A 25203-nucleotide genomic window follows, 5' to 3' on the forward strand; every position below is an offset into this window, starting at 1 on the left:
TGTTCTACATGTCTTTGATAAAAAAAAAATGTTTGGGTAAAAAAAAAATGGTTTGGGTAAAAGTTATAGCGTTTACAAACTATGGTACAAAAATGTGAATTTCCGCTTTTTGAAGCAGCTCTGACTTTCTGAGCACCTGTCATGTTTCCTGAGGTTCTACAATGGCCAGACAGTACAAACACCCCAAATGACCCCATTTCGGAAAGTAGACGCCCTAAGATTTTTTTCTTTTTTTTTTTTCTTACAAAGTCTCATATTCCACTAACTTGTGACAAAAAATAAAAACTTCTATGAACTCACTATGCCCATCAGCGAATACCTTGGGGTGTCTTCTTTCCAAAATGGGGTCACTTGTGGGGTAGTTATACTGCCCTGGCATTCTAGGGGCCCTAATGTGTGGTAAGTAGTTTGAAATCAAAATCTGTAAAAAATGGCCGGTGAAATCCGAAAGGTGCTCTTTGGAATGTGGGCCCCTTTGCCCACCTAGGCTGCAAAAAAGTGTCACACATGTGGTATCGCCGTACTCAGGAGAAGTTGGGCAATGTATTTTGGGGTGTCATTTTACATATACCCATGCTGGGTGAGATAAATATCTTGGTCAAATGCCAACTTTGTATAAAAAAATGGGAAAAGTTGTCTTTTGCCAAGATATTTATCTCACCCAGCATGGGTATATGTAAAATGACACCCCAAAACACATTCCCCAACTTCTCTTGAGTACGGCGATACCACATGTGTGAGACTTTTTTGCAGCCTAGGTGGGCAAAGGGGCCCACATTCCAAAGAGCACCTTTCGGATTTCACCGGCCATTTTTTGCAGATTTTGATTTCAAACTACTTATCACACATTAGGGCCCCTAGAATGCCAGGGCAGTATAACTACCCCACAAGTGACCCCATTTTGGAAAGAAGACACCCCAAGGTATTTCGTGATGGGCATAGTGAGTTCATGGAAGTTTTTATTTTTTGTCACAAGTTAGTGGAATATGAGACTTCGTAAGGTAAAAAAAAAAAAAAAAAATCATCATTTTCCGCTAACTTGTGACAAAAAATAAAAAAATTCTAGGAACTCGCCATGCCCCTCACGGAATACCTTGGGGTGTCTTCTTTCCAAAATGGGGTCACTTGTGGGGTAGTTATACTGCCCTGGCATTCTAGGGGCCCTAATGTGTGGTAAGTAGGTAAATGACCTGTGAAATCCGAAAGGTGCTCTTTGGAATGTGGGCCCCTTTGCCCACCTAGGCTGCAAAAAAGTGTCACACGTGGTATCGCCGTATTCAGGAGAAGTTGGGCAATATGTTTTGGGGTGTCTTTTTACATATACTCATGCTGGGTGAGAGAAATATCTCGGCAAAAGACAACTTTTCCCATTTTTATACAAAGTTGGCATTTGACCAAGATATTTATCTCACCCAGCATGGGTATATGTAAAATGACACCCCAAAACACATTGCCCAACTTCTCCTGAGTACGGCGATACCAGATGTGTGAGACTTTTTTGCAGCCTAGGTGGGCAAAGGGGCCCACATTCCAAAGAGCACCAAGGGGTATCGTGAGTTCATGTGAGATTTTATTTTTTGACACAAGTTAGTGGAATATGAGACTTTGTAAGAAAAAAAAAATAAATTCCGCTAACTTGGGCCAAAAAAATGTCTGAATGGAGCCTTACAGGGGGGTGATCAATGACAGGGGGTGATCAGGGAGTCTATATGGGGTGATCACCCCCCTGTCATTGATCACCCCCCTGTAAGGCTCCATTCAGACGTCCGTATGTGTTTTGCGGATCCGATCCATGTATCAGTGGATCCGTAAAAATCATACAGACGTCTGAATGGAGCCTTACAAGGGGGTGATCAATGACAGGGGGGTGATCAGGGAGTCTATATGGGGTGATCACCCCCCTGTAAGGCTCCATTCAGACGCCTGTATGTGTTTTGTGGATCCGATCCATGTATCCGTGGATCCGTAAAAAACATACGGACATCTGAATGGAGCCTTACAGGGGGGTGATCAATGACAGGGGGGTGATCAGGGAGTCTATATGGGGTGATCAAGGGTTCATAAGGGGTTAATAAGTGACAGGGGGGTGTAGTGTAGTGGTGTTTGGTGCTACTTTACTGAGCTACCTGTGTCCTCTGGTGGTCAATCCAAACAAAAGGGACCACCAGAGGACCAGGTAGCAGGTATATTAGACGCTGTTATCAAAACAGCGTCTAATATACCTGTTAGGGGTTAAAAAAATCGCATCTCCAGCCTGCCAGCGAACGATCGCCGATGGCAGGCTGGAGATCCACTCGCTTACCTTCCGATCCTGTGAACGCACGCACCTGTGTGCGCGCGTTAACAGGAAATCTCGCGTCTCGCGAGATGACGTATATACGCGGGACTCTGCGCAGGGCTGCCGCCTCCGGAACGCGATCCTGCGTTAGGCGGTTAAAACAATAAAAAAAATGTTTCAAAATGGCATGTAGCCTCTTTCGATGCCAGGGATTCCCTAGTATGAATGTCTGGTGGATGGGACAATTTGCACACTTCACACCTACACTAGTATAACCTGAATTATAGAATGTAATACCTCAATAACCATGGCTGTAGAGGCTGACCACTTCTATCTGAATCTGGCAAGCGTGAGTTCATTGGCACATGTGTTTACAGAACCTCTAGGCATGCTTCTAAAGGAGAACATACCGTATTTTTTGCCCTATAAGACGCACCTAGGTTTTTGAGGAGGAAAATAAGAAAAAAATATTTTGAAGCAAAAGGTGTGCTTTTCGTGGGTTTTGAACTAATGGTGGTCTGTTGAGGACACCTGTTATGGGGGATCTGTGGGTGACACATATATAGCATCTTATGCTATGTCATCCACAGATCCCCTCCATAACAGTGTCCCTGTAGTGTGAATGACCCCCAATACAGGGGGTGGGGGTCGCATCTGGTTTTATAATGACAGCGGGGCCCGTGCAGTGACTGTATTCTACTACACGGGCTTCGCTCACTGTATATAATCGTATCTGTAATTGTAGGCATTGTCAATGTATAAAAATTCTGGGTAATCAGCGCCTGTATTATGGTACTTACAAGCGCTCGGTAGCAGAGAGGAGGCAGGCCGGGCGCTGGCAGCGTGAGTCACTACGTCATGCGCCCACGCCTCCTGCTTTATTTATAAAGTGGGCGGCACAGGCGCGTGACGTAGTGACTCACGCTGCCAGCGCCCGGCCTGCCTCCTCTCTGCTACCGAGCGCTTGTAAGTACCATAATACAGGCGCTGATTACCCAGAATTTTTATACATTAACAATGCCTACAATTACAGATACGACTATATACAGTGAGCGGGGCCCTTGTAGTAGAATACAGTCACTGCACGGGCCCCGCTGTCATTATGAAACCAGATGCTGGCCCCCAGCCTCTCTCCTCCCTCTCAGCTGATACACCCGCCGCGCGGCGGCGTGGCGTATCATTGAAAATTCAGCAAAATGCAGCATTCGCCCCATAAGACGCACCTCTATTTTCCCCCCACTTTTGAAGGGGGGGGGGGGGTAAAGTGCGTCTTATAGGGCGAAAAATACGGTACTTCACAGTGACACCCAATGGGGCTGTAGTACAGGCTGCTAAATAGTCGAGTCATAGGGTCTTGAAGCAGCTGCTTGCTGTACACTACTGCAGAATTCTGTATTCTACTTTCTCCTATAGAAATCTATATGTGAAGAAGGTCCAAGTGTTTGGACTGGAATGTTATCTATGTATCTATTTTGGATTGCTGTGAAATAAAACACAAGTGAAACATTTCTTCTGAGTGGCAATTTTTTATTCAGTGCATGTAATACAGTCACTGAGGGTACCGCTGCCTTAGGGCTCTTTCACACTTGCGTTGTCCGGATCCGGCGTGCACTCCATTTGCCGGAGGTGCCCGCCGGATCCGTTAAAACGCAAGTGAACTGAAAGCATTTGAAGACGGATACGTCTTCAAAATGCGTTCAGTGTTACTATGGCACCCAGGACGCTATTAAAGTCCTGGCTGCCATAGTAGTAGTGGGGAGCGGGGGAGCGGTATACTTACAGTCCGTGCGGCTCCCCGGGCGCTCCAGAATGACGTCAGAGCGCCCCATGCGCATGGGGCGCTCTGACGTCACTCTGGAGCGCCCGGGGAGCCGCACGGACGGTAAGTACACTGCTCCCCCGCTCCCCACTACACTTTACCATGGCTGCCAGGACTTTAGCGTCCCGGCAGCCATGGTAACCACTCTAAAAAAGATAAACGTCGGATCCGGCAATGCGCCGAAACGACGTTTAGCTTAAGGCCGGATCCGGATCAATGCCTTTGAATGGGCATTAATTCCGGATCCGGCCTTGCAGCAAGTGTTCAGGATTTTTGACCGGAGCAAAAAGCGCAGCATGCTGCGGTATTTTCTCCGGCCAAAAAACGTTCTGTTCCGGAACTGAAGACATCCTGATGCATCCTGTACAGATTTCTCTCCATTCAGAATGCATTAGGATAAAACTGATCAGGATTCTTCCGGCATAGAGCCCCGACGACGGAACTCTATGCCGGAAGACAAGAACGCAAGTGTGAAAGGGCCCTTAGTTCCAGGGTCTGTGCCATAAACTACTTTAAATCAATTACTCTAGCTCCTATTCCTCCTTGGATGTTTTTGTTTTTTTTAACTTACCTCATTTGCAGTTTTCTCTTAACCCCCCATGCTTGAATCCTACTTCCTGATTTGTCATGTGACTGTTGTCCCATCCTGCCTTAGGGTAGTGAGCTGTGTCCTGATCAGCAGGACATGTGACACTAACCATGCCTGCTGTTCTTACCAGTGACACGTCCTACGTTATAAGGCTCCAATACAGGACATAACCAACAGCAACTGATACTCAAGGCATAATGGTAGGCTAATAACTTTAGAGCAAGACAGTTTTGATAAATTGTGGTATTTGGGGAAAGTGATAGAACAGTGATACCTGTTGAGTGGGATACATTTAAATTAGTGACAAAACCCCTTTAAAGAGGACCTTTCACCTTGAAAAACATTGTGAACTAAGTATGCTGCCATGGAGAGCGGCGCCCGGGGATCTCACTGCACTTACTATTATCCCTGGGCGCCGCTCCGTTCTCTCGTTATCCCCTCCGGTATCTTTACTCACTAAGTTATAGTAGGCGGTATATGCCCTTGTCCTGTGGGCGTCTCCTTCTCCTAGGCTGCAGCGGTGGCCAATCGCAGCGCACAGCTCACAGCCTGGGAGGTTTTTTCTCCCAGGCTGTGAGCTGTGATTGGCCAGCGCTACAGCCTAGAGCAGACAAGGGCAGACACCGCCTACTATAACTTAGTGAGCGGAGATACCGGAGGAAATAACGGGAGAACGGAGCGGCGCCCAGGGATAATAGTAAGTGCAGTGAGATCCCCGGGCGCCCCTCTCCATGGCAGCATACTTAGTTCACAATGTTTTTCAAGGTGAAAGGTCCTCTTTAAGTCTTCGGTGGCCCCCAATCATGAGATAGGCAGAAAATAATTGTAGCGTTCGTGCTACCCATTTCCTCTAGTGACAGCAGACAAAATCCAGAAGTATTGGCGAATGTAAATTTATCTATCAAATACAATGCATTTCAATAACTTTTCATTCACCAATACTTCTGGATTTTACATGTTACTACAAGACTATGGTAATGCCAGCCCTGTGTTTTTCTCTGACCGCTAGACAGCCATTGTAAGTTTTTAAAGGAGTTATTGAGGATTAGAAAAACATGGCTGCTTTCTTCCAAAAACAGTACCACACCTGTCCAGAGGTTTTCTCTGGTATCGTAGCACAGATCTATTCAAGAGAATGAGGCTGAACTGTAATACTACACACAAGCTGTGGACAGGTGTGGTGCTGTTTTGGGAAGAAAGCAGTTATCTTTAGCTAACTTAGTAACATAGTGTGTAAGGCTGAACAAAGACATCTGTTCATCCAGTTCAACCTGTTATTCTGCAAGTTGATCCAGAAGAAGGCAAAAAACCCTGTGAGGTAGAAGCCAGTTTTCCTAATTTTAGGGGAAAAATTCCTTCCCGACTCCAATCAGAATAACTTCCTGGATAAACGACCCTTCTCCAGGAATCTAGTAACTATAACCTGTAGAAATACACGCCAGAAATACATCCAGGCCCCTCTTGAATTCCTTTATTGTACTCACCATCACCACCTCCTCAGGCAGAGAGTTCCATAGTCTCACTGCTCTTACCGTAAAGAATCCTCTTCTATGTTTGTGTACAAACCTTCTTTCCTCCAGACGCAGAGGATGTCCCCTCGTCACAGTCCTGGGGATAAATAGATGATGGGAGAGATCTCTGTACTGACCCCCGATATATTTATACATAGGGCTATTTCACAGGAGCAGATGCTGTGCGTGGAATCCGCTGTGCGAAAGAGAGCCAAACCCCGTTCTGAACAGCAGAGACATGGAACATTAACATGATTAATAATGCTCTTTGCCTCTCTGAGACCTTTTTGCTACAAAATCACAGTGAGATAAAGTTGTCACTGTGATTTTTTTTTGTAAAAAGATCACAGAGAGGGGCAGAGCATTATCAATCATGTTAATGCTCTGTGTCACTGCAGTCCAGGATAGGGCTTGGTCCCGTACCAATAGTAGCCTTAGCCGATGCGCTCACAAACTGAAGCGCATCGGCATATGAACATTTAGAAGCACATCTCCATCCATTTTAAGCGCAACATTGCGCTCTGTAATGTTACACAGACTAGGGAAACCTCTGCGTTCCATGGTGGAACGCAAGGCATGTTCACTTCTGGTCCCCCTTCTTTTCTTTGGTTTCTGGGGACAGCCGCATAAATATTGTCTATTTATGAATAAATTGGACATTCTGTATAAAGAGCGAATAAGAACTCTTGAACGGATTGGTTTTTTCATTATAATTAGTGGATGAAACAATGGACAGGAAATGACCCAATTTTTTGGCCTTTTCTCCCCTCCCCTAAGGAGGATGACCCTATACCATGTGTTTGTATTCCCCTATATAAGTTTGTGTCTTTCTGTTATATGTATTGTCTCTTGAAAAAGGGATTTATTCCTGAAATGCGTCGAGCTGAAACAATAAAAAACTTCCTATATACATTGGAGCCCCGGTGTCATCCTTTTGGGGACCAGGAAGTTACTACTACACCATTTGAAGCGACCTCGGCGGGGGAGGTTGAGGTATAGGTGTCTTGAGCTTTATCCTATGCCCTCCTCCCCGGTGAAGTAAGTGCAACTTATTACCAAGATAATAATAGTGTATTCCACTATAAGTGCACAATTTTAATAGTACTGGAGTTTATGTGGCGCCCCCTGGGTTTCATCAGGACACCTGAGATACCCGGCTCACCAGCAATTTTATTCTAACCTCAGTCCACTAGTTGGTACTGAATTTCCCCCTTTTTTCTAGGGGGTCTTTGGGGAGCTGCCTATTTTTCTCCACCCTATATACATTCCTCTCACTTCTGTCCTCTTTTCACACCAATTTGTGGCTATCCCTTGGCGCCTTATTCATTCCACTTTTCCTCAAACCCCCCTTTTTTTGTACATTTGTGCAGAATATTCCGTCTCGAAAACTTTTTTTCTCTATAAAATGTCCATTGAGGGGTTAAAAATAATAAAAAATATTTAACTCACCCCATCCTCTTGATCGCATAGCCGATCTCCTCTTCTTTCTACTTTCTTCAGGACCTGGCTAAAGGACCTTTGATGATGTCACATGGTCCTTCACCATGCTATGAGCGCAGTGACATCATCAAAGGTCCTTTAGCCAGGTCCTGAAGAAAGAAGAGGAGATCCGCTACGCGATCAAGTGGATGGGGTGAGTTAAATTTGTTTATTATTTTTAACCCCTCAATGGACATTTTAGTAAGCATTCTGTATTAAGAATGCTATTATTTTCCCTTTATAACCATGTTATAAGGGAAAATAATAAAGATTGGGTCCCCATCCCGATCGTCTCCTAGCAACCATGCGTGGAAATTGCACCGCATCCGCACTTGCATGTGGATGCTGGCGATTTTCACGCAGATCTATTCACTTCTATGGGGCCTGCGTTGCGTGAAAAACGCACAATATAGAGCTTGCTTTGATTTTCACGCAACGCGCAAGTGATGCGTGAAAATCACCGCTCATATACACAGCCCCATTTAAGTGAATGGGTCCGGATTCAGCACGGGTGCAATACGTCCACCTCACGCATTGCACTCGTGCGGAATTCTCGCCCGTGTGAAAAGGACTTTAAAGTTACTTCAAATGACTTCACACCATCCAAAAGCACACGACCATGCTGGTATATACAGTCCTGATCAAAAGTTTAAGACCACTTGAAAAATGGCAAAAAATCATATTTAGCATGGCTGGATCTTAACAAGGTTCCAAGTAGAGCTTCAACATGCAACAAGAAGAAATGGGAGTGAGACAAAACATTTTTTGAGCATTCAATTTAATGAAAACAACGAATATGTCACGGGGTTCCGAAGGTGCACTCGGTCCCCCATTGCCCGCAGAACTGTTGCTTAGCTTTTGGAATGAGGTTCTGTGTTTGACCTCATTCCCAGGGCGGCTTTACTAGCTGGGTGGCTCCTTGCTCCTAAGTCTGCCTTGAGCGCCGAGCTGATCACTCGGTGCTCGACTGGTTGGTCTGTTGGTCATGTGACGCTGGCCACGTCACATGACCCTCACTCCCCACTATAAATACAGGCAGCCTGCTGGCTACAGGTTGCCTGTTAATTTCTAGGTTCCTGGTATTTGTTGGACTGCTGAATACTTACCTGATCCTGTTCCTTGACCATCCTTTTGCCTGATCCTCCTGTACTGCGCATCCGTCCTGGTATTGTGACCTCGGCTCCCACCTGACTACTCTCTTAGGACTCCTCTTGTACTTCTCTGCTCTCCTGGTATTTATGACCCCGGCTTCTCCTGACAATTCTCTGCTTGCTCCATTTGTACTTTACAGCTTTCCTGGTATTGACTCGGTCCGTTCACGTCCTGTTGTTTGTCTGTCTGTCATCCCTGCACTTACTCCAAGTTAGGGATTGCCGTCCAGTTGTCCCCTGTCATTAGGACTCGCGAGGCAAGTAGGCAGGGCCAGGGGTAAGGGTGGAGCGCAGTGGTCACTTCCCTCCCCCCTGTGTGTGTGTGTACGCGACCGTTACAGAATAAACTGAAACAGGCTGTTTTTCAGCTGATCAAAAGTTTAGGACCACACCTCCAAAAAAAGGTGAGTGGGAACATTTCTCCAAGTGGTGAAGACGGCCGCACGAAGGCCATCTACTGTCTGGAACTGTTGTCCATTTTTGTAAACGTCCCTTGCTATCCATCCCCAAAGGTTCTCAATTGGATTTAGATCAGGGGAACACGCAGGATGGGCCAAAAGAGTGATGTTATTCTCCTGGAAGAAGTCCCTTGTCCTGCGGGCATTGTGTACTGTAGCGTTGTCCTGTTGAAAAACCCAGTCGTTACCACACAGACGAGGGCCCTCAGTCATGAGGAATGCTCTCTGCAACATCTGGACATATCCAGCGGCCATTTGACACCCCTGCACTTGCTGAAGCTCCATTGTTCCGCTGAAGGAAAAAGCACCCCAGACCATTATGGCCCCCCCTCCACTGTGGCGCGTAGAAAACATCTCAGGTGTGATCTGCTTGTCATGCCAGAAATGTTGGAAACCATCAGGACCATCAAGGTTAACTTTTTTCTCATCAGAGAATAAAACTTTCTTCCACCTTTGAATGTCCCATGTTTGGTGCTCTCTTACAAAGTCCAAATGTGCAGTTCTGTGGCGTTTAAGGAGACGAGGTCTTTGAAGACGTTTTTTGTTTTTGAAGCCCTTCAGTCTCAGATGCCGTCTGATGGTTATGGGGCTGCAGTCAGCACCAGTAAGGGCCTTAATTTGGGTCGAGGATCGTCCAGTGTCTTGACGGACTGCCAATTGGATCCTCCGGCTCAGTGCTAATTAAATTTTTGTTGGGTCTTCCACTTGACTTTTTTGTTCCATAACCCTTAGGATCATTTAAGAAATTCCAAATGACTGTCTTACTGCGTCCCACTTCAGCAGTGATGGCACGCTGTGAGAGACCCTGCTTATGCAGTTCAACAACCCGACCACGTTCAAAAAGGGAGAGTTTTTTGCCTTTGCCATCACAACGTGTGACTACATGACAGAAAATGACAATGAATCCACATCTTTGCACAGATTTGGCCTTTTAAGCCCTTAAGGACTCAGCCCTATTTCACCTTAAGGACTTGGCCATTTTTTGCAAATCTGACCAGTGTCACTTTAAGTGCTGATAACTTTAAAACGCTTTGACTTGTCCAGGCCATTCTGAGATAGTTTTTTCATCACATATTGTACTTCATGACACTGGTAAAATGAAGTAAAAAAAATACTAATTTTTATTTTTAAAAAAATACCAAATTTACCCTAAATTTTTTAAAAAATGGCAAATTTCCAAGTTTCAATTCCTCTACTTCTATAATACATAGTAATACCTCCAAAAATTGTTATTACTTTACATTCCCCATATGTCTACTTCATGTTTGGATCTTTTTGGGAATGATATTTTATTTTTTGGGGATGTTACAAGGCTTAGAAGTCTTGAAATTTTTCTGAAATTTTCAAAAACCCAATTTTTAGGGACCAGTTCAGGTCTGAAGTCACTTTGCGAGGTTTACATAATAGAAACCACCCAAAAATGACCCCATTCTATAAACTACACCCCTCAAGGTATTCAAAACTGATTTTACAAACTTTGTTAACCCTTTAGGTGTTCCACAAGAATTAATGGAAAATAGAGATACAATTTCAAAATTTCACTTTTTTGGCAGATTTTCCATTTTAATAATTTTTTTCCAGTTACAAAGCAAGGGTTAACAGCCAAACCAAACTCAATATTTATAGCCCTGATTCTGTAGTTTACAGAAACACCCCATATGTGGTCGTAAACCGCTGTACGGGCACATGGCAGGGCGCAGAAGGAAAGGAATCCCATACGTTTTTTGGAAGGCAGGTTTTGCTGGACTGTTTTTTTTTTACACCATGTCCCATTTGAAGCCCCCCTGATGCACCCCTAGAGTAGAAACTCCATAAAAGTGACCCCATCTAAGAAACTATACCACTCAAGGTATTCAAAACTGATTTTACAAACGTCGTTAACCCTTTAGGTGTTCCACAAGATTTATTGGCAAATGGAGATGAAATTTCAGAATTTCAATTTTTGGGCAGATTTTCTATTTTAATCAATTTTTCCCAGTAACAAAGCAAGGGTTAGGCTACTTTCACACTAGCGTTCGGGGCTCCGCTTGTGAGTTCCGTTTGAAGGCTCTCACAAGCGGCCCCGAACGGATCCGTCCAGCCCTAATGCATTCTGAGTGGATGCGGATCCGCTCAGAATGCATCAGTATGGCACCGTTTGTCCTCCGCTCCGCTCAGCAGGCGGACCCCTGAACGCAGCTTGCAGCGTTCGGGTGTCCGCCTGGCCGTGCGGAGGCAAACGGATCCGTCCAGACTTACAATGTAAGTCAATGGGGACGGATCCGTTTGAAGGTGACACAGTAAGGCTCAATTTTCAAACGGATCCGTCCCCCATTGACTTTCAATGCAAAGTCAAAACGGATCCGTTTGCATTATCATGAACAAAAAAAAATATATATATTTTTTTTTTTTTCATGGTAATGCAAACGGATCCGTTCTGAACGGATCTAAGCGTTTGCATTATAGGTGCGGATCCGTCTGTGCAGATACCAGACAGATCCGCACCTAACGCAGGTGTGAAAGTAGCCTTAACAGCCAAACAAAACTCAATATTTATGGCCCTGATTCTGTAGTTTACAGAAACACCCCATATGTGGTCGTAAACTGCTGTACGGGCACACGGCAGGGCGCAGAAGGAAAGGAATGCCATACGGTTTTTGGAAGGCAGATTTTGCTGGACTGTTTTTTTTTTTTTTTTACACCATGTCCCATTTGAAGCCCCCCTGATGCACCCCTAGAGTAGAAACTCCAAAAAAGTGACCCCATTTTAGAAACTACGGGATAGGGTGGCAGTTTTGTTGGTACTAGTTTAGGGTACATATGATTTTTGGTTGCTCTATATTACACATTTTGTGAGGCAAGGTAACAAGAAATAGCTGTTTTGGCACCGTTTTAATTTTTTGTTATTTACAACATTCATCTGACAGGTTAGATCATGTGATATCTTTATAGACCAGGTTGTCACGGATGCGGCGATAACTAATATGTATACTTTTTTTTTTTTATGTAAGTTTTACACAATGATTTCCTTTTTGAAGCAAAAAAATCATGTTTTAGTGTCTGAGAGCCATAGTTTTTTCAGTTTTTGGCCGATTATCTTAGGTAGGGTCTCATTTTTTGCAGAATGAGATGACTGTTTGACTGGCACTATTTTGGGGTGCATATGAATTTTTGATCGCTTGCTATTACACTTTTTGTGATGTAAGGTGACAAAAAATGGTTTATTTAGCAGTTTTTATTTTTTATTTTTTACGGTGTTCATCTTAGGGGTTAGGTCATGTGATATTTTTATAGAGCCGGTCGACACGAACGCGGCGATACCAAATATGTATACTTTTTTTTATTTATGTAAGTTTTACACAATAACAGCTTTTTTTTTTTTTTAAAAACATGATGTTTTAGTGTCTCCATATTCTGAGCCATAGTTTTTTTATTTTTTGGGCGATTGTCTCAGTTAGAGGCTGATTTTTTGCGGGAGGAGGTGACGGTTAGATTGGTTCTATTTTGGTGGGCAAACGCCTTTTTGATCGCTTGCTGTTGTACTTTTTGTGATGTAAGGTGACATAAAAATGGTTTATTTAGCACAGTTTTTATTTTTTACTGTGTTCATCTGAGGGGTTAGGTCATGTGATATGTTTATAGAGACGGTCTATACGGACGCGGCGATACCTAATATGTATACTTTTTTTCCCCTATTTTTTACCAATTTTTTTTTACTTTATTTGGGGAAAATGACGTTTTTGTTTATTTTTACTTGAAACTTTAATTTTCTGGGGGAAAACTTTATTTTTTCAACTTTTTCTTTCACTTTATTTTTTGTCCCACTTTGGGAATTGAACTTTGGGGGGTATATTCCTTTACAATGCATTCCAATACTTCTGTATTGGAATGCATTGACTGTATGAGTAATACTGTGTATATTACTCATACAGCTTCCGGGGCCTGTGAGATCCAGGGGGCTGGATCTCACAGGCTTGTCACTGGAAAGCAGCGCGATGCCTTCCTTAGACATCGCGCTGCCTTCCATGCCATCGGGTCCCCCCCACAGCCCCATGGGGACCCGATGGCACCACCGCCACCGCAACTTAGAAAAGCTGCAAACCGCAAGTCTGAATTGACCTGCGGTTTGCGGCGATCGCCAACACGGGGGGGTCACGGAACCCCCCCCGCGCATTTAGCCGAGGCGCCTGCTGAATGATTTGAGCAGGCACCTTGTTCCGATCACCGCCGCCCGGCGGTACGTCATGGGTCCTTAAGGACTCGGCAACCATGCCGTACCGATACGTCATGGGTCCCTAAGGGGTTAAAGGCATATGGTCCTAAAATTTCAATCAGCTGAAAAACAGCCTGTTTCAGTTTAATTGTTATTTTCAATTAATTTAATTGTCCAAATTTTTTTTGTCTCACTCTCATTTCTTCTTGTTGCATGTTGAAGCTCTACTTGGAACCTTGTTAAGATCCAACAATGTAAAATATGATTTTTTGCCATTTTTTAAGTGGTCTTAAACTTTTGATCAGGACTGTATCAATATCAGATGTAGATTGTATCATGTAGATTGCAAGCCCTCATGGGCAGGACCCTCTCTCCTTCTGTACCAGTTTGTAACTCGTCTTGTTCATGCTTAGTGCAATTGTCAGTATTATGTATGTATACCCCTGTACCCATATGTACAGCCGCATGGAATGAATGGTGCTTTAATAATAAAAATAATACCATTTCAGTTGGTGAAATCTGGGCATATAAGCTCTGCCCCAGGTAACACCCACTTGTGGACAGGGTTTGCATTAGCCTCACCCATTTTTGGTCCAGGATGGTGCAAATTTGCCAGGTCTGTCTCTGAAAATCAGGGACAGTCCCCGCAGATTCAGGACAGTTGGCAGCTATGCGGATGGGATCCAGCAGTTTGCAGTGTATTGAAATACACAGAAGCTGCAGACAAATGGTTCAGAATCTTTACAATTCTGGACACTTAAAAAGATGAAAATGTGTCCATAGCCTTTAAAGCCAGGTTCACAAAGTGCTTTTATTGATTTGACTACCCTTTTAGCAACCAAAACAATCAGTGTGTACAAGAAGTAGCCTGTATGTTTTATACACAACTATGTGAACCTTGGTGTAAGTGAAAGAGTCTCACTATCTTCACCATCGGATCTCCCTTCCCCCCCCCCCCCCATTCAATGTGGGAGTTTTAGAGCTGAAAGATCAGTTACTGTAAACTTTTGCTGTCAGTATAGCTCCCATTTAGTAAAGTAACCATGGTAACTCCATACCGAAGAGGAGACTATCGCCTCTAAATAGGCTCATATGATCAGTATGAATTTATGATAAAACATGCATGCTTTCAACTTCTGACTTATCATATAGGACAATTACATATATGTTCATAGATACTAAGCTGAAGTACACAAATGTAGTGCACCGTTCCCAATATCTGTGAGGGAAACTGAAACTGTAATCGTTACAGAGTATGTCAGCGCTACAAAAGGGAGTAAAATAATTAAATATATGGCAGAACCAGGGGTGGACTGGGAACTTAAAGTGGCCCTGGAAATTTTTTTAAAAGTGGCCCCATCTTGTAGGTGAGTCCAAATTGACAAAAGGTGGGGCAATACAAATAGGAAAGGGCCAACACATGTAGGCAGGAACAACAAAAGTAGGCAGTGCCGCCCCAGAGGAACTTAATACCACAGTGCAGCACAAAATACTGCAGCCACAGTTTTCACCTGTATCATTGCCCTGAGGATGGCAACTGTAACGGATCTCCTGGCACCCCGACCGGGTACCTCCGTTGATAGATGCTCCTAGTGCTTTCCGAGGACTCCAAGCACTCCACTTGACACTGTACGCACTGCAGACCCCACAAACCGCCGAAGCTTGGTTGAGGTCTCCCCGTCTCCTACCCACCCTGGACCTACGACAAGGCTCCAGGCTCCAGTGGGTGAACCTCTCCAAAAACCAGAGAGCAGGAACAGCTCTTACAAGAGCTAGTAGTAAAGCCAGGGGAGTATAGCAAATCTTCAGCGTATAGCAATCCCCCAGTGTTGATCAGTTACCCAAACACCAGCCTCAACATGATGAAGGATAAAACAGGCACTCTTTATTGAGGGCTACCCGCCCGTATTTATGCAGGTCCTTATCTGGTGGACACGCCCCTAGGGGACCAGAAGGAAGACTGTGACACAGGACAGATATGCAGCAATTCAGGATACACAGACACAATACATCCCCACAATGCATCATGGTTTCCTCCTCTCTGCCCTGGAGACACCCGAGGAGTAATTCAATTATCTCTCAAGACAAAGGAAAATCGCCAATACACATTTGGGGACAACAGGACAGAAATCACCATTTAAACATGCAATGTCACAACCCTTACAGTAAACACAGACATTTAACATATCCCCAGATAGCTCAAGTCTGAGTGCATATTATTAGGTGAATGGCACTCAGACTACATGAATACAATAAAATTAGCTATCTCGGTACCCTCACATAACATAAAATACAATTCCAAAGACAGATTTAAGCTGTGCGGCCGGTCTGTCTTCTCCTTTAAAGTTAGTATGGGCCATAATCCTGAGGCAAGAGGCTGGTAGCCAGGCCCCTCCGAAACCCAGTGGCGAGGTTGGTTTCGCCACACATGTCCCCCTCCCAGGGAAGACTAACCAGATACCTGACCTCATGCCGGTCGGTATCTGAGTTAGTCTGGCAGTCCACCCACAACCCAATACTGGACCTGTTGAATTTTGGGGCCTGGCTCTGTTCTGTATGTCCCCAGCTGTTGAGGGGGCATCTGCTACTCCTTGCTTCCTTGTTGCTCTCTAGCTTGGAGCTGTAGGTACTTGGTGGGCAGAGGCTGACTGCGCTCTGCCCCGATGCCAGCTCTTCCGCTGGGGTAGCCTGTGGGAAGTCTGGCTCTGGAGAAGAGGATGGGGGAGGGCAGAGGCCGACTGCGCTATGCCCAGATGCCAGCGCTTCTGCTGGGGTAGCCTGTGGAAAGTCAGCCTCTGGAGAAGAGGATAGAGGAGGGCAGAGGCCAACTGCGCTCTGGCCAGATGCCAGCTCTTCCGCTGGAGTAGCCTGTGGGATGTCCAGCTCTGGAGAAGAGGATAGGGGAGGGCAGAGGCTGACTGCGCTCTGCCCAGATGCCATCTCTTCTGCTGGGGTAGCCTGTGGGGAGTCAGGCTCTGGATAAGAGGATAGGGAAGGCCAGAGGCCGACTGCGCTCTGCCCAGATGCCAGCTCTTCCGCTGGGATGTGGTCAAGGAATCCTATCCCCAGGACCTTGTTGCAGATCGGCTGTGGAGAGGAGGAATCGCTTACCTCTTCCTCCTGGCATTCCTGCAGGGTTGGTGGGGGATCTGAACCGGCCGTCCAGCATCCCGGTAGGCCTGGTGCAGAGACCGCGGTCCCATCTGCACCATCGGAGTTAGGGGTGCTGTCCCCCTGTGGTTGGGGAGAGAGATCGGTTGTCTCTTCTCTCTTTGCAACACACTGCTGCTGGGGAGTCAGACCAACTGTCTCAACTCCCTGAAACTCCGGCTGCCGTTTGGGATATGGGCCGACTGCCCAGCATCTCTGTAGGGCCGGTGGAGAGACCTCGGTCCCATCTCCACCTGCCATCGGGAGGTCTTCCCAGAACCAGTCGATGAAGTTCCCTACTTTGGGAGTTGGTAGGGAAGCAGGGGGTATCGCCGGAAGTCTTCCCAGTTGTAGGAGAGCATATCTGGCTCTGCTTGTCGAGTAGGTTGGGGATGAATGGAGCTGAGCAGGTGTTGGTAGGTCTGCTCCAGCTCCCACTCCCTTGTTACCAGGTGGGTCATGCCTTTTCTCACCTCCCTTCCATCAGCATAAACATGCATGCCCATCCGGTAGTCGTAGATGTCCCAAAACCTAGACTCCTCCGTGCTGCCAAGATCAATGTACTCCTCCAAGGCATCCCATAGTAACCCAGGTCCATCATAATCCTCACCCTCGGGTCTGTCGTGCTCAGCCATCCAGGGGGAATGTTGAATGACATTCCACCTTAGGGCCTGGTAAGCGTCCTCTAGCCAAAGCTCCTTACATACCAGGTTCTGGAGCTCTGTTACCCAGTCATCCAGGGGCTGCTTTCCCAAGAGACCCATCCGCATCGCCACACGCTTCTGTAGCCGCTCCTCATAACTGGGGAGACTCTCACCTCGCCGCCGCTGGGCATTTTCCAAGGCATCATACCAGACTTCCTTTCTGTCTGCATCCCTGCAGTCTGCGGCTGCCTCCTCCTCCTCGTCATAAAACACTGTCCGAAGACTAGCCGATTCCATCCTGCTGTAGCCAGGGGCGCTGTACGGATACTAGCGTTGCCCTCAATTTAGTAAATCCACGAACGGTGTCTCCGAGCTGCTTCTCCTCTCACTAGGACGCCATCCCACTGCTTGCCACCAAATGTAACGGATCTCCTGGCACCCCAACCGGGTACCTCCGTTGATAGATGCTCCTAGTGCTTTCCGAGGACTCCAAGCACTCCACTTGACACCGTACGCACTGCAGACCCCATGAACCGCCGAAGCTTGGTTGAGGTCTCACCGTCTCCTACCCACCCTGGACCTACGACAAGGCTCCAGGCTCCAGTGGGTGAACCTCTCCTAAAACCAGAGAGCAGGAACAGCTCTTACAAGAGCTAGTAGTAAAGCCAGGGGAGTATAGCAAATCTTCAGTGTATAGCAATCCCCCAGTGTTGATCAGTTACCCAAACACCAGCCTCAACATGATGAAGGATAAAACAGGCACCCTTTATTGAGGGCTACCTGCCCGTATTTATGCAGGTCCCTATCTGATGGACACGCCCCTAGGGGACCAGAAGGAAGACTGTGACACAGGACAGATATGCAGCAGTTCAGGATACACAGACACAATACATCCCCACAATGCATCATGGTTTCCTCCTCTCTGCCCTGGAGACACCCGAGGAGTAATTCAATTATCTCTCAAGACAAAGGGAAATCGCCAATATACATGTGGTGACAACAGGACAGAAATCACCATTTAAACATGCAATGTCACAACCCTTACAGTAAACACAGACATTTAACATATCCCCAGATAGCTCAAGTCTGAGTGCATATTATTAGGTGAATGGCACTCAGACTACACGAATACAATAAAATTAGCTATCTGGGTACCCTCACATAACATAAAATACAATTCCAAAGACAGATTTAAGCTGTGCGGCCGGTCTGTCTTCTCCTTTAAAGTTAGTATGGGCCATAATCCTGAGGCAAGAGGCTGGTAGCCAGGCCCCTCCGAAATCCAGTGGCGAGGTTGGTTTCGCCACAGCAACACAGTTGAATTCAGGAGGGCACCTGTGGCCACTGGCCAGATGCATAAGTGCCTGATCCTCCTATATTAATTAATGCTGAAAACATCAGATTTTTATGTACGTGGCTAGTGGCCATGAGGAGGGCTTGGGTGGCCACCTGGGCATCGGCCCACCAGGAAATTTCTCTGTAGGGTATATGGCCAGTCCATCCCTGGGCAGAACTGTGCAATTTAGAATTTGATGACAGGTTTACAACTGATCCTGTTTTTTGTGATCAAAAACAAAGAGCTCATCAGCCGATAATACAAGTATGATTAGGCCAGATTCACACCAACAGTAACATTCTCCGATACATGCATTTAAATATGACCTCTCCAGTGGGAAGACTATACCCCCAGAGGAAGGTTTCAAATCGAAACGCGCGTCGGGGTGTGCAGTCTTCCTGTGGATTTGTTACCTTCAACATACGGTATGTGACCTTACTCTTTCATCCGCCTGGCTGATGTACTTCCTTGCGGTTTTTTGCCTCTTGAACAAACACTTACCATGTTTTTCTTGTCACCTTCTGTAGCTTGCACATGCACTTTACTATTTTTGCTACATTTGGCTGAATAGATATGTATATATACTCAAAGATCCACATTGGAGAGTTGCCATCTCTTTTTATGCTTATATTACAGCATGCACTTGCACTTTATACCTGATGATACTATTTGCACTCTCATCAATAGTGGATACTCTTTCAATATAAATCTCATATGGCAGTCTTTTTACCTATAGGCGCTTTTATTTAGGTCACTCACCTTATTATATTGTTACACTCTATAAACTCTCCCAGGATTGTACTGCACTTTTTGCATTTGTCTGTCATCTCTTTGTATGCTTTTAATGATATATTCAATAAAACTATATTTTTATAGCTTAGTAGTTCTCAGTGTCCTTTTATAGGTTCTCCGATACGTGCAGTAGACCCATTGGTGCTTTTTCAGGGAAAACCCCTTTATAATGTTGTCTCTTGAAGAAGGCTCCTTTCTTGGCATTAACCACTAGTGATTGGCCATTATTGCTAAGGACTAGTGTTGATCAAGAATATTTGAATTTCGAATTTTTAATTGCGAATATTGGTACTTTGAAAATTCGCGAAAATTTCGAATATAGTTATATATATTCGAAATTTCGAATATTCGATTTTTTTCCGAAATTTTTTCGATTTTTATTTTTTTATCAGTACACATGATCCCTCACTGCTTCTAGCTTGTGGGCCAATAAGAAGGCTGCAATATACTTGACTTTAGGAGTAGTAGTGTTTGCGAATTTTGCTCTATATTAGTTTTTTTTTAATATTCGCTATATTGCTATATATTCTTGTTTTAGAATATTACGAATATTCGAAAAAACAAAGTTATAGCAATATAGAGAATATTCTAAAAAAATCAAATAGAGCAATTTAGCTAATATAGTGATATAATCTTCTTTGTCTAATAGTTATAAGTTGAAAAATTCGCAATAAAAAATTCGAATTCCGAAAATTTGCATATTACACAATCATTACCTTTCTGATTTTTTGAGTAAAAAAAAAAAATCGCGAATTTGCGAATTTTCAACGAATATTCTACAAAATATTCGCGAAATATCGCGAATTCGAATATGACCCCTGCCGCTCATCACTACTAAGGACGAGGTATCTGGACAGACATTTCCTCTATAATGCAAGGACAGGCTGAGTCTGCCAGAACTCTGATAAATTTGCCATGGAATCCGTACCAGACGAGGCTTCTTCATCGTTTGGCAGCATAAAATATGTTACCCACTGTAAAGGGGGAATATTAATCACCAATATTATGCGAATATTGCTAATTAATATTCATAAATGGGAGGAGCCGTCTATTGATAACTCTGCCTATTTATGCCTTTATATAACAACAATACTTTCGCTATGCTTTACACTGATCTTTACACTAGCTGCATGCGCCTTACTAGACTAACTATCGCCAATAACTACACTCCACACAGATAGTTATAAACCAAACACAGTATTTATTAATACTAAACAATACACTATGCACGCAGCGCACTAACAATACAGCACTAAATATACAGTACTAAATTACACTACACGTTCCAAAATTCCACCCACAAACTATCTATACGATACACACATTCAATATTAACAGCCCACCCACCTAATACTATATACTATCCCTATGGGGTAGACGAAGGTTGACGGTGGTCTTACAAGGGTGTAAGCCGACCACAAAGCATTAAAGGGTTACCAGGGGTGTAGGATTATCAGGGGTAATAGGGGTAAATGGGTAGGGATACAGAGGGTTACCAGGGGTATGTAGGGTAGGGTTACCAGGGGTGTGTAGGGTAGGGTTACCAGGGGTGTGTAGGGTTACCAGGGGTGACCAGGGGTGTGTAGGGTTACCAGGGGTGTATAGGGTTACCAGGGGTGTATAGGGTTACCAGGGCAGGGGAGTAACAGGGGGGTATATAGCAGGGACCAAGAGCAGGGGGGTATATAGATCAAGCAAGAGCAGGGGGGTATATAGCAGGGGGGGTATATAGATAGACTTAGGGTACCAGGGGGGTATATAGCAGGGGGGTATATATACTTAGGGTAGCAGGGGGGGTATATAGAGGATACTTAGGGTATAATGCTCATTGTCCAGGGGGGCTCGTTGGTCCAGGGGATGATTCTTCCGGCCGGTGGTCTGCTGGACTGCTGAGCGGAGCGCCGCCAGCCTATTTAAGCTTGGCAGCGCCCACTCGCAGTCCCTCCATTGCCGCCGTGCGCATGCGCACCGCCGGCCTGAACTCGTTGGCCGGCGCGGTGATATGACGTCACCGCGCCGGCCCGAGGATCTTAGAGCGCGCTTCCAGGAGGGGGGATCCTTTGATCCTCCCGCCTGTGAAACGGACGCCTACCTCCGGCGCTGTCGTTACAGCGCCGGAGGTCAGCCACTCACAGGGGCATGGGAACTCTTTGTTCCCATGTCTCTGTTAGGAGCATCATCTCCGGCGCGGCCGGAGATGGTGACAAAGGGCAGAGGATCTTATTGATCCTCTGTCCTTTATAGAGGCCGACGCTGGACATAATTGTCCAACTGTCTGTCTCCTCCGCCACCCCCAGCAGACGCATCTGAGCGGGGATTTGGGGCACCAGCAACTGCCATATATGTTTATGGATGCTTGAGGCACATCCATAAACATATATGAATGGATTCACATACATATAGGGGGCATATATATATATATATATATATATATATATATATATATATATATATATATCTATCTATCTGATAAGGGGGCATATATTAAGGGGGCACAAACATATAAATCTATATGATAAGGGGTGCATATATTAAGGGGGCACATTATACGAATTCTCACAGGGGCATGAATGAGCCCCTGGGGAATATCAGAGGCGGATGGGCGCAGGTGCTGGGCACATCTGCGCACATCGCCCTCTGAGGGGAACGTTATGCACCGCTAATATATACATGTAGCTTAAGGCTGACATGTCAGCCTGCATTTGTGGGAGGGGCGTAGGCCCTGTACTGCCGTGCTGCTCACCAGGTAAATCGGGGAGGGTTCCCGATGCTCGCCGCTCGCTCCTGCTGCAAGGGTAAGTTATTTACTGTCCTCCCGAACCCCCTTCCCGGCGTGCGTCTCCCCCTCCGCCTGGTTCAATCGCTACCCACCTTCTACTCCAGGTGGTGCGGCCGGCACTATCCATGCTTCCGGCACCGGCCTGTGCAGGTCACGCGGGACGCCGGGCAGCACCTCCGTTGCCTTGGCAACGGAGCCTGCGTCTCGTGTCAGGCCCCCTCTCTCGGCTCCGGGCGTCGCAGCAGCCTGCCGCTTGCTGGTCCAGGCCCTGTCGCCCGGGGGTGGGTCCGTCCACACCCAGGGCCGCACCAGGGATGCCGCTTCAACTCCGTCGCAGCTGCCGGCCGGCGGCCGGCGGTTGTCATTTTTCAATAAAGTTTGATGGAAAAAAATAAAAAAGATTTATATAAGTTGTTCTCATGCATACATGCTCGGGCTCACGCGAGCAGCACAATCACATATTCATTTTCTAATATCAAATTCAACATGCACGATATGGTTATATAGTAAAACTACATGGTCCCCATGTGCCCTCCTCTGTCATCCTGAACTGCACTCAGCTGACGCGGCGAAACTCCCCCCCCCATTACTCTGTCTGCATCTGTACACTCTGGCAAAAAAAAAAAAAAGTCATTTTAAACAATTTGCACTCCGGAGACAAGCCACTCCACAATTAACCCTTCACACCACACGGTAGCAATTCCCGCTACCCTCCACGTCGGGTCCTACAAACGCAGGTCATCCGCAGCCCACCAGTAGTATTCCGTCAGTTCACAGGGACCTATAAAGATCCCTGGGTCATGGGTCAGTAAATGGCGCAGTCTATGGACTGCTACGAACCCCCCCCCCCCCCCCTCATGATACTGATCATTGTTGCAGACCCTGGGCACTCTGCCGTTAATCTTCAACCAAGGATTCATGCATCCTCATAGAGGTCATGAATCCCCACTGAGGGTTCAAAACAGATAGGTGCGGGCTTTTAGTCCTTCTCCCTCCAGTCACACCCAAAGTTTCATTCTCTCGACACAGTCAAAGCAGCAGCATCGAAATCTTAAAAAAAAATAAAATAAAATGACGGTTCCCTAGGTCACGGTTGCGATGCATTGGTGCGTTCCGGTCGGCGTAGTCTCCCCCTCACGTTACCAATTATGTTGCAGACCCCGGGTGCTGTGCCACTCTGGCTGCGCTCGTCACCCAGGTTGCGCTCATTTTTGTCCCGTTTGAACCGACCATCGCTTTTCCACCCACTACATACACGGACGTTTCCGGTAACTGCTTCATTTTTTGTACCACACATTCGCGGTCTTTCAGTCCACGCTGCAATGCAACTTCCTATTCCTTTTGTCACCCGCGTCAGGTTCACTTAGTAGTCACCGGGTTGTCTCCAGTCACGGCTCAGGTTACTTCTTGTTCATGTCACCATGTTTTGTTTCACTATCATATCTGTCCATGACAGGCTGTTGCTGTCACTTGTCAGGCCTATGTATCAATTGGCGGTCACGGCCAGGCTCTCGCCTCTTGCCTCCCACGGCCTGTTCTGTCCAGGCGTCCGTTCCTTCTTCAAACCATTGGCCTGTCACGTTTCAGACTCCCGCATTATTACCATTGCCACCTATTGCGCTCCAGGCTTACGTACACATCTCACCATGTCGGGTGACTGCCACGGTTCAAGCTCACGTGTTTGTTCAAGTGTATCATCTGTTGCCTGTCACGTTCAAACGCACGTTCAATCTGTCATCTTTTGCCAATGTATTATCTGTTGCCTGTTACGCTTCAGGCTTACATGTTATTTTCATTATCTGTTGCCTGTTACGTTTCAGGCTTACGTTTTTAATTTATCTCAGGTTGCCTGTTACGCTTCAGGCTTACGTGTTATTTTCTGTATTGGTTGCCTGTTACGTTTCAGGCTTACGTTTTAATTTCATATGTTGCCTGTTGCGCTTCAGGCTTACGTGTTCTTTTTCATCATCTGTTGCCTGTTACGTTTCAGGCTTACGTTTTTAGGTTATCTTAGGTTGCCTGTTACGCTTCAGGCTTACGTGTTATTTTCATTTTCTGTTGCCTGTTACGTTTCAGGCTTACGTTTTTAGGTTATCTTAGGTTGCCTGTTACGCTTCAGGCTTACGTGTTATTTTCATTATCTGTTGCCTGTTACGTTTCAGGCTTACGTTTTTAATTTATCATAGGTTGCCTGTTACGCTTCAGGCTTACGTTTCAATTCCTCATCTGCTGCCTGTTGCGCTTCTGGCTTACGTGTTTTTTACTTTTCAGGTGCTGCCTGTCGCGCTTCAGGCTTACGTTCGTGTCACGCCGTGTCTGCCACCGGCTGCGCATTGTTGTACGTTTCCGGTTTCCGTTGCCTCTCACGTTTAGGGTACACGTTCGTCACTTCTCATGCCATGGTTTATCGCGCTCAGGCGTACATAGATCTTTTATCTCTTCCAGTGTTCGTATCACTCAAGGTCTTACGTGGTATTATTTATTTTCTGTTACCTGTCACTTCAGGTTCACACTGTTAATTTACTGTTTCTGTCGCCTGTCATGTTGTAGAGTCGATTCGATAGTCCTTTCTCCGGTACGATTTCAGGTTTGATGTTTGTTTTCTCTTCAGTTTTCATTTCCTGTCTGGGGCCAAGTACGGTTAGCCTTCTCACGTCATTTCACGCTTAGTCCATGGTCCCGCCGTTCAGAGCACTAGACACTCGCTAGTCCTCTTTTAACCACCATTCACGTCTCGGGTGTCGCTTGCAAGGTACGGGGCTTCCTGGTCAAATTCTATTTGTCACTTCGCAGCTGCAGCATGTCGCATATTTCCAACATCGAAGAAGCCCTATCGGTACCGGAAACACCCGCATCCGAGCGGCCCCTAAGGAGTTGGTCAATTCCGAAGTTGATCGTGGAGCTTAACCGGAGAGGGATCCAATACCCTGCCTCCGCCGTAAAGCAGAGCTGTATAGGCTACTGATGGCTGAACCAGCAGCCCCGGGCTTGGAGCAAGTCTCCTTGTCCACCCTTCAGGTGGCCC

The sequence above is a fragment of the Bufo bufo genome, chromosome 4 (assembly GCF_905171765.1).
Source record: "Bufo bufo chromosome 4, aBufBuf1.1, whole genome shotgun sequence".
Lineage (NCBI taxonomy): Eukaryota > Metazoa > Chordata > Amphibia > Anura > Bufonidae > Bufo > Bufo bufo.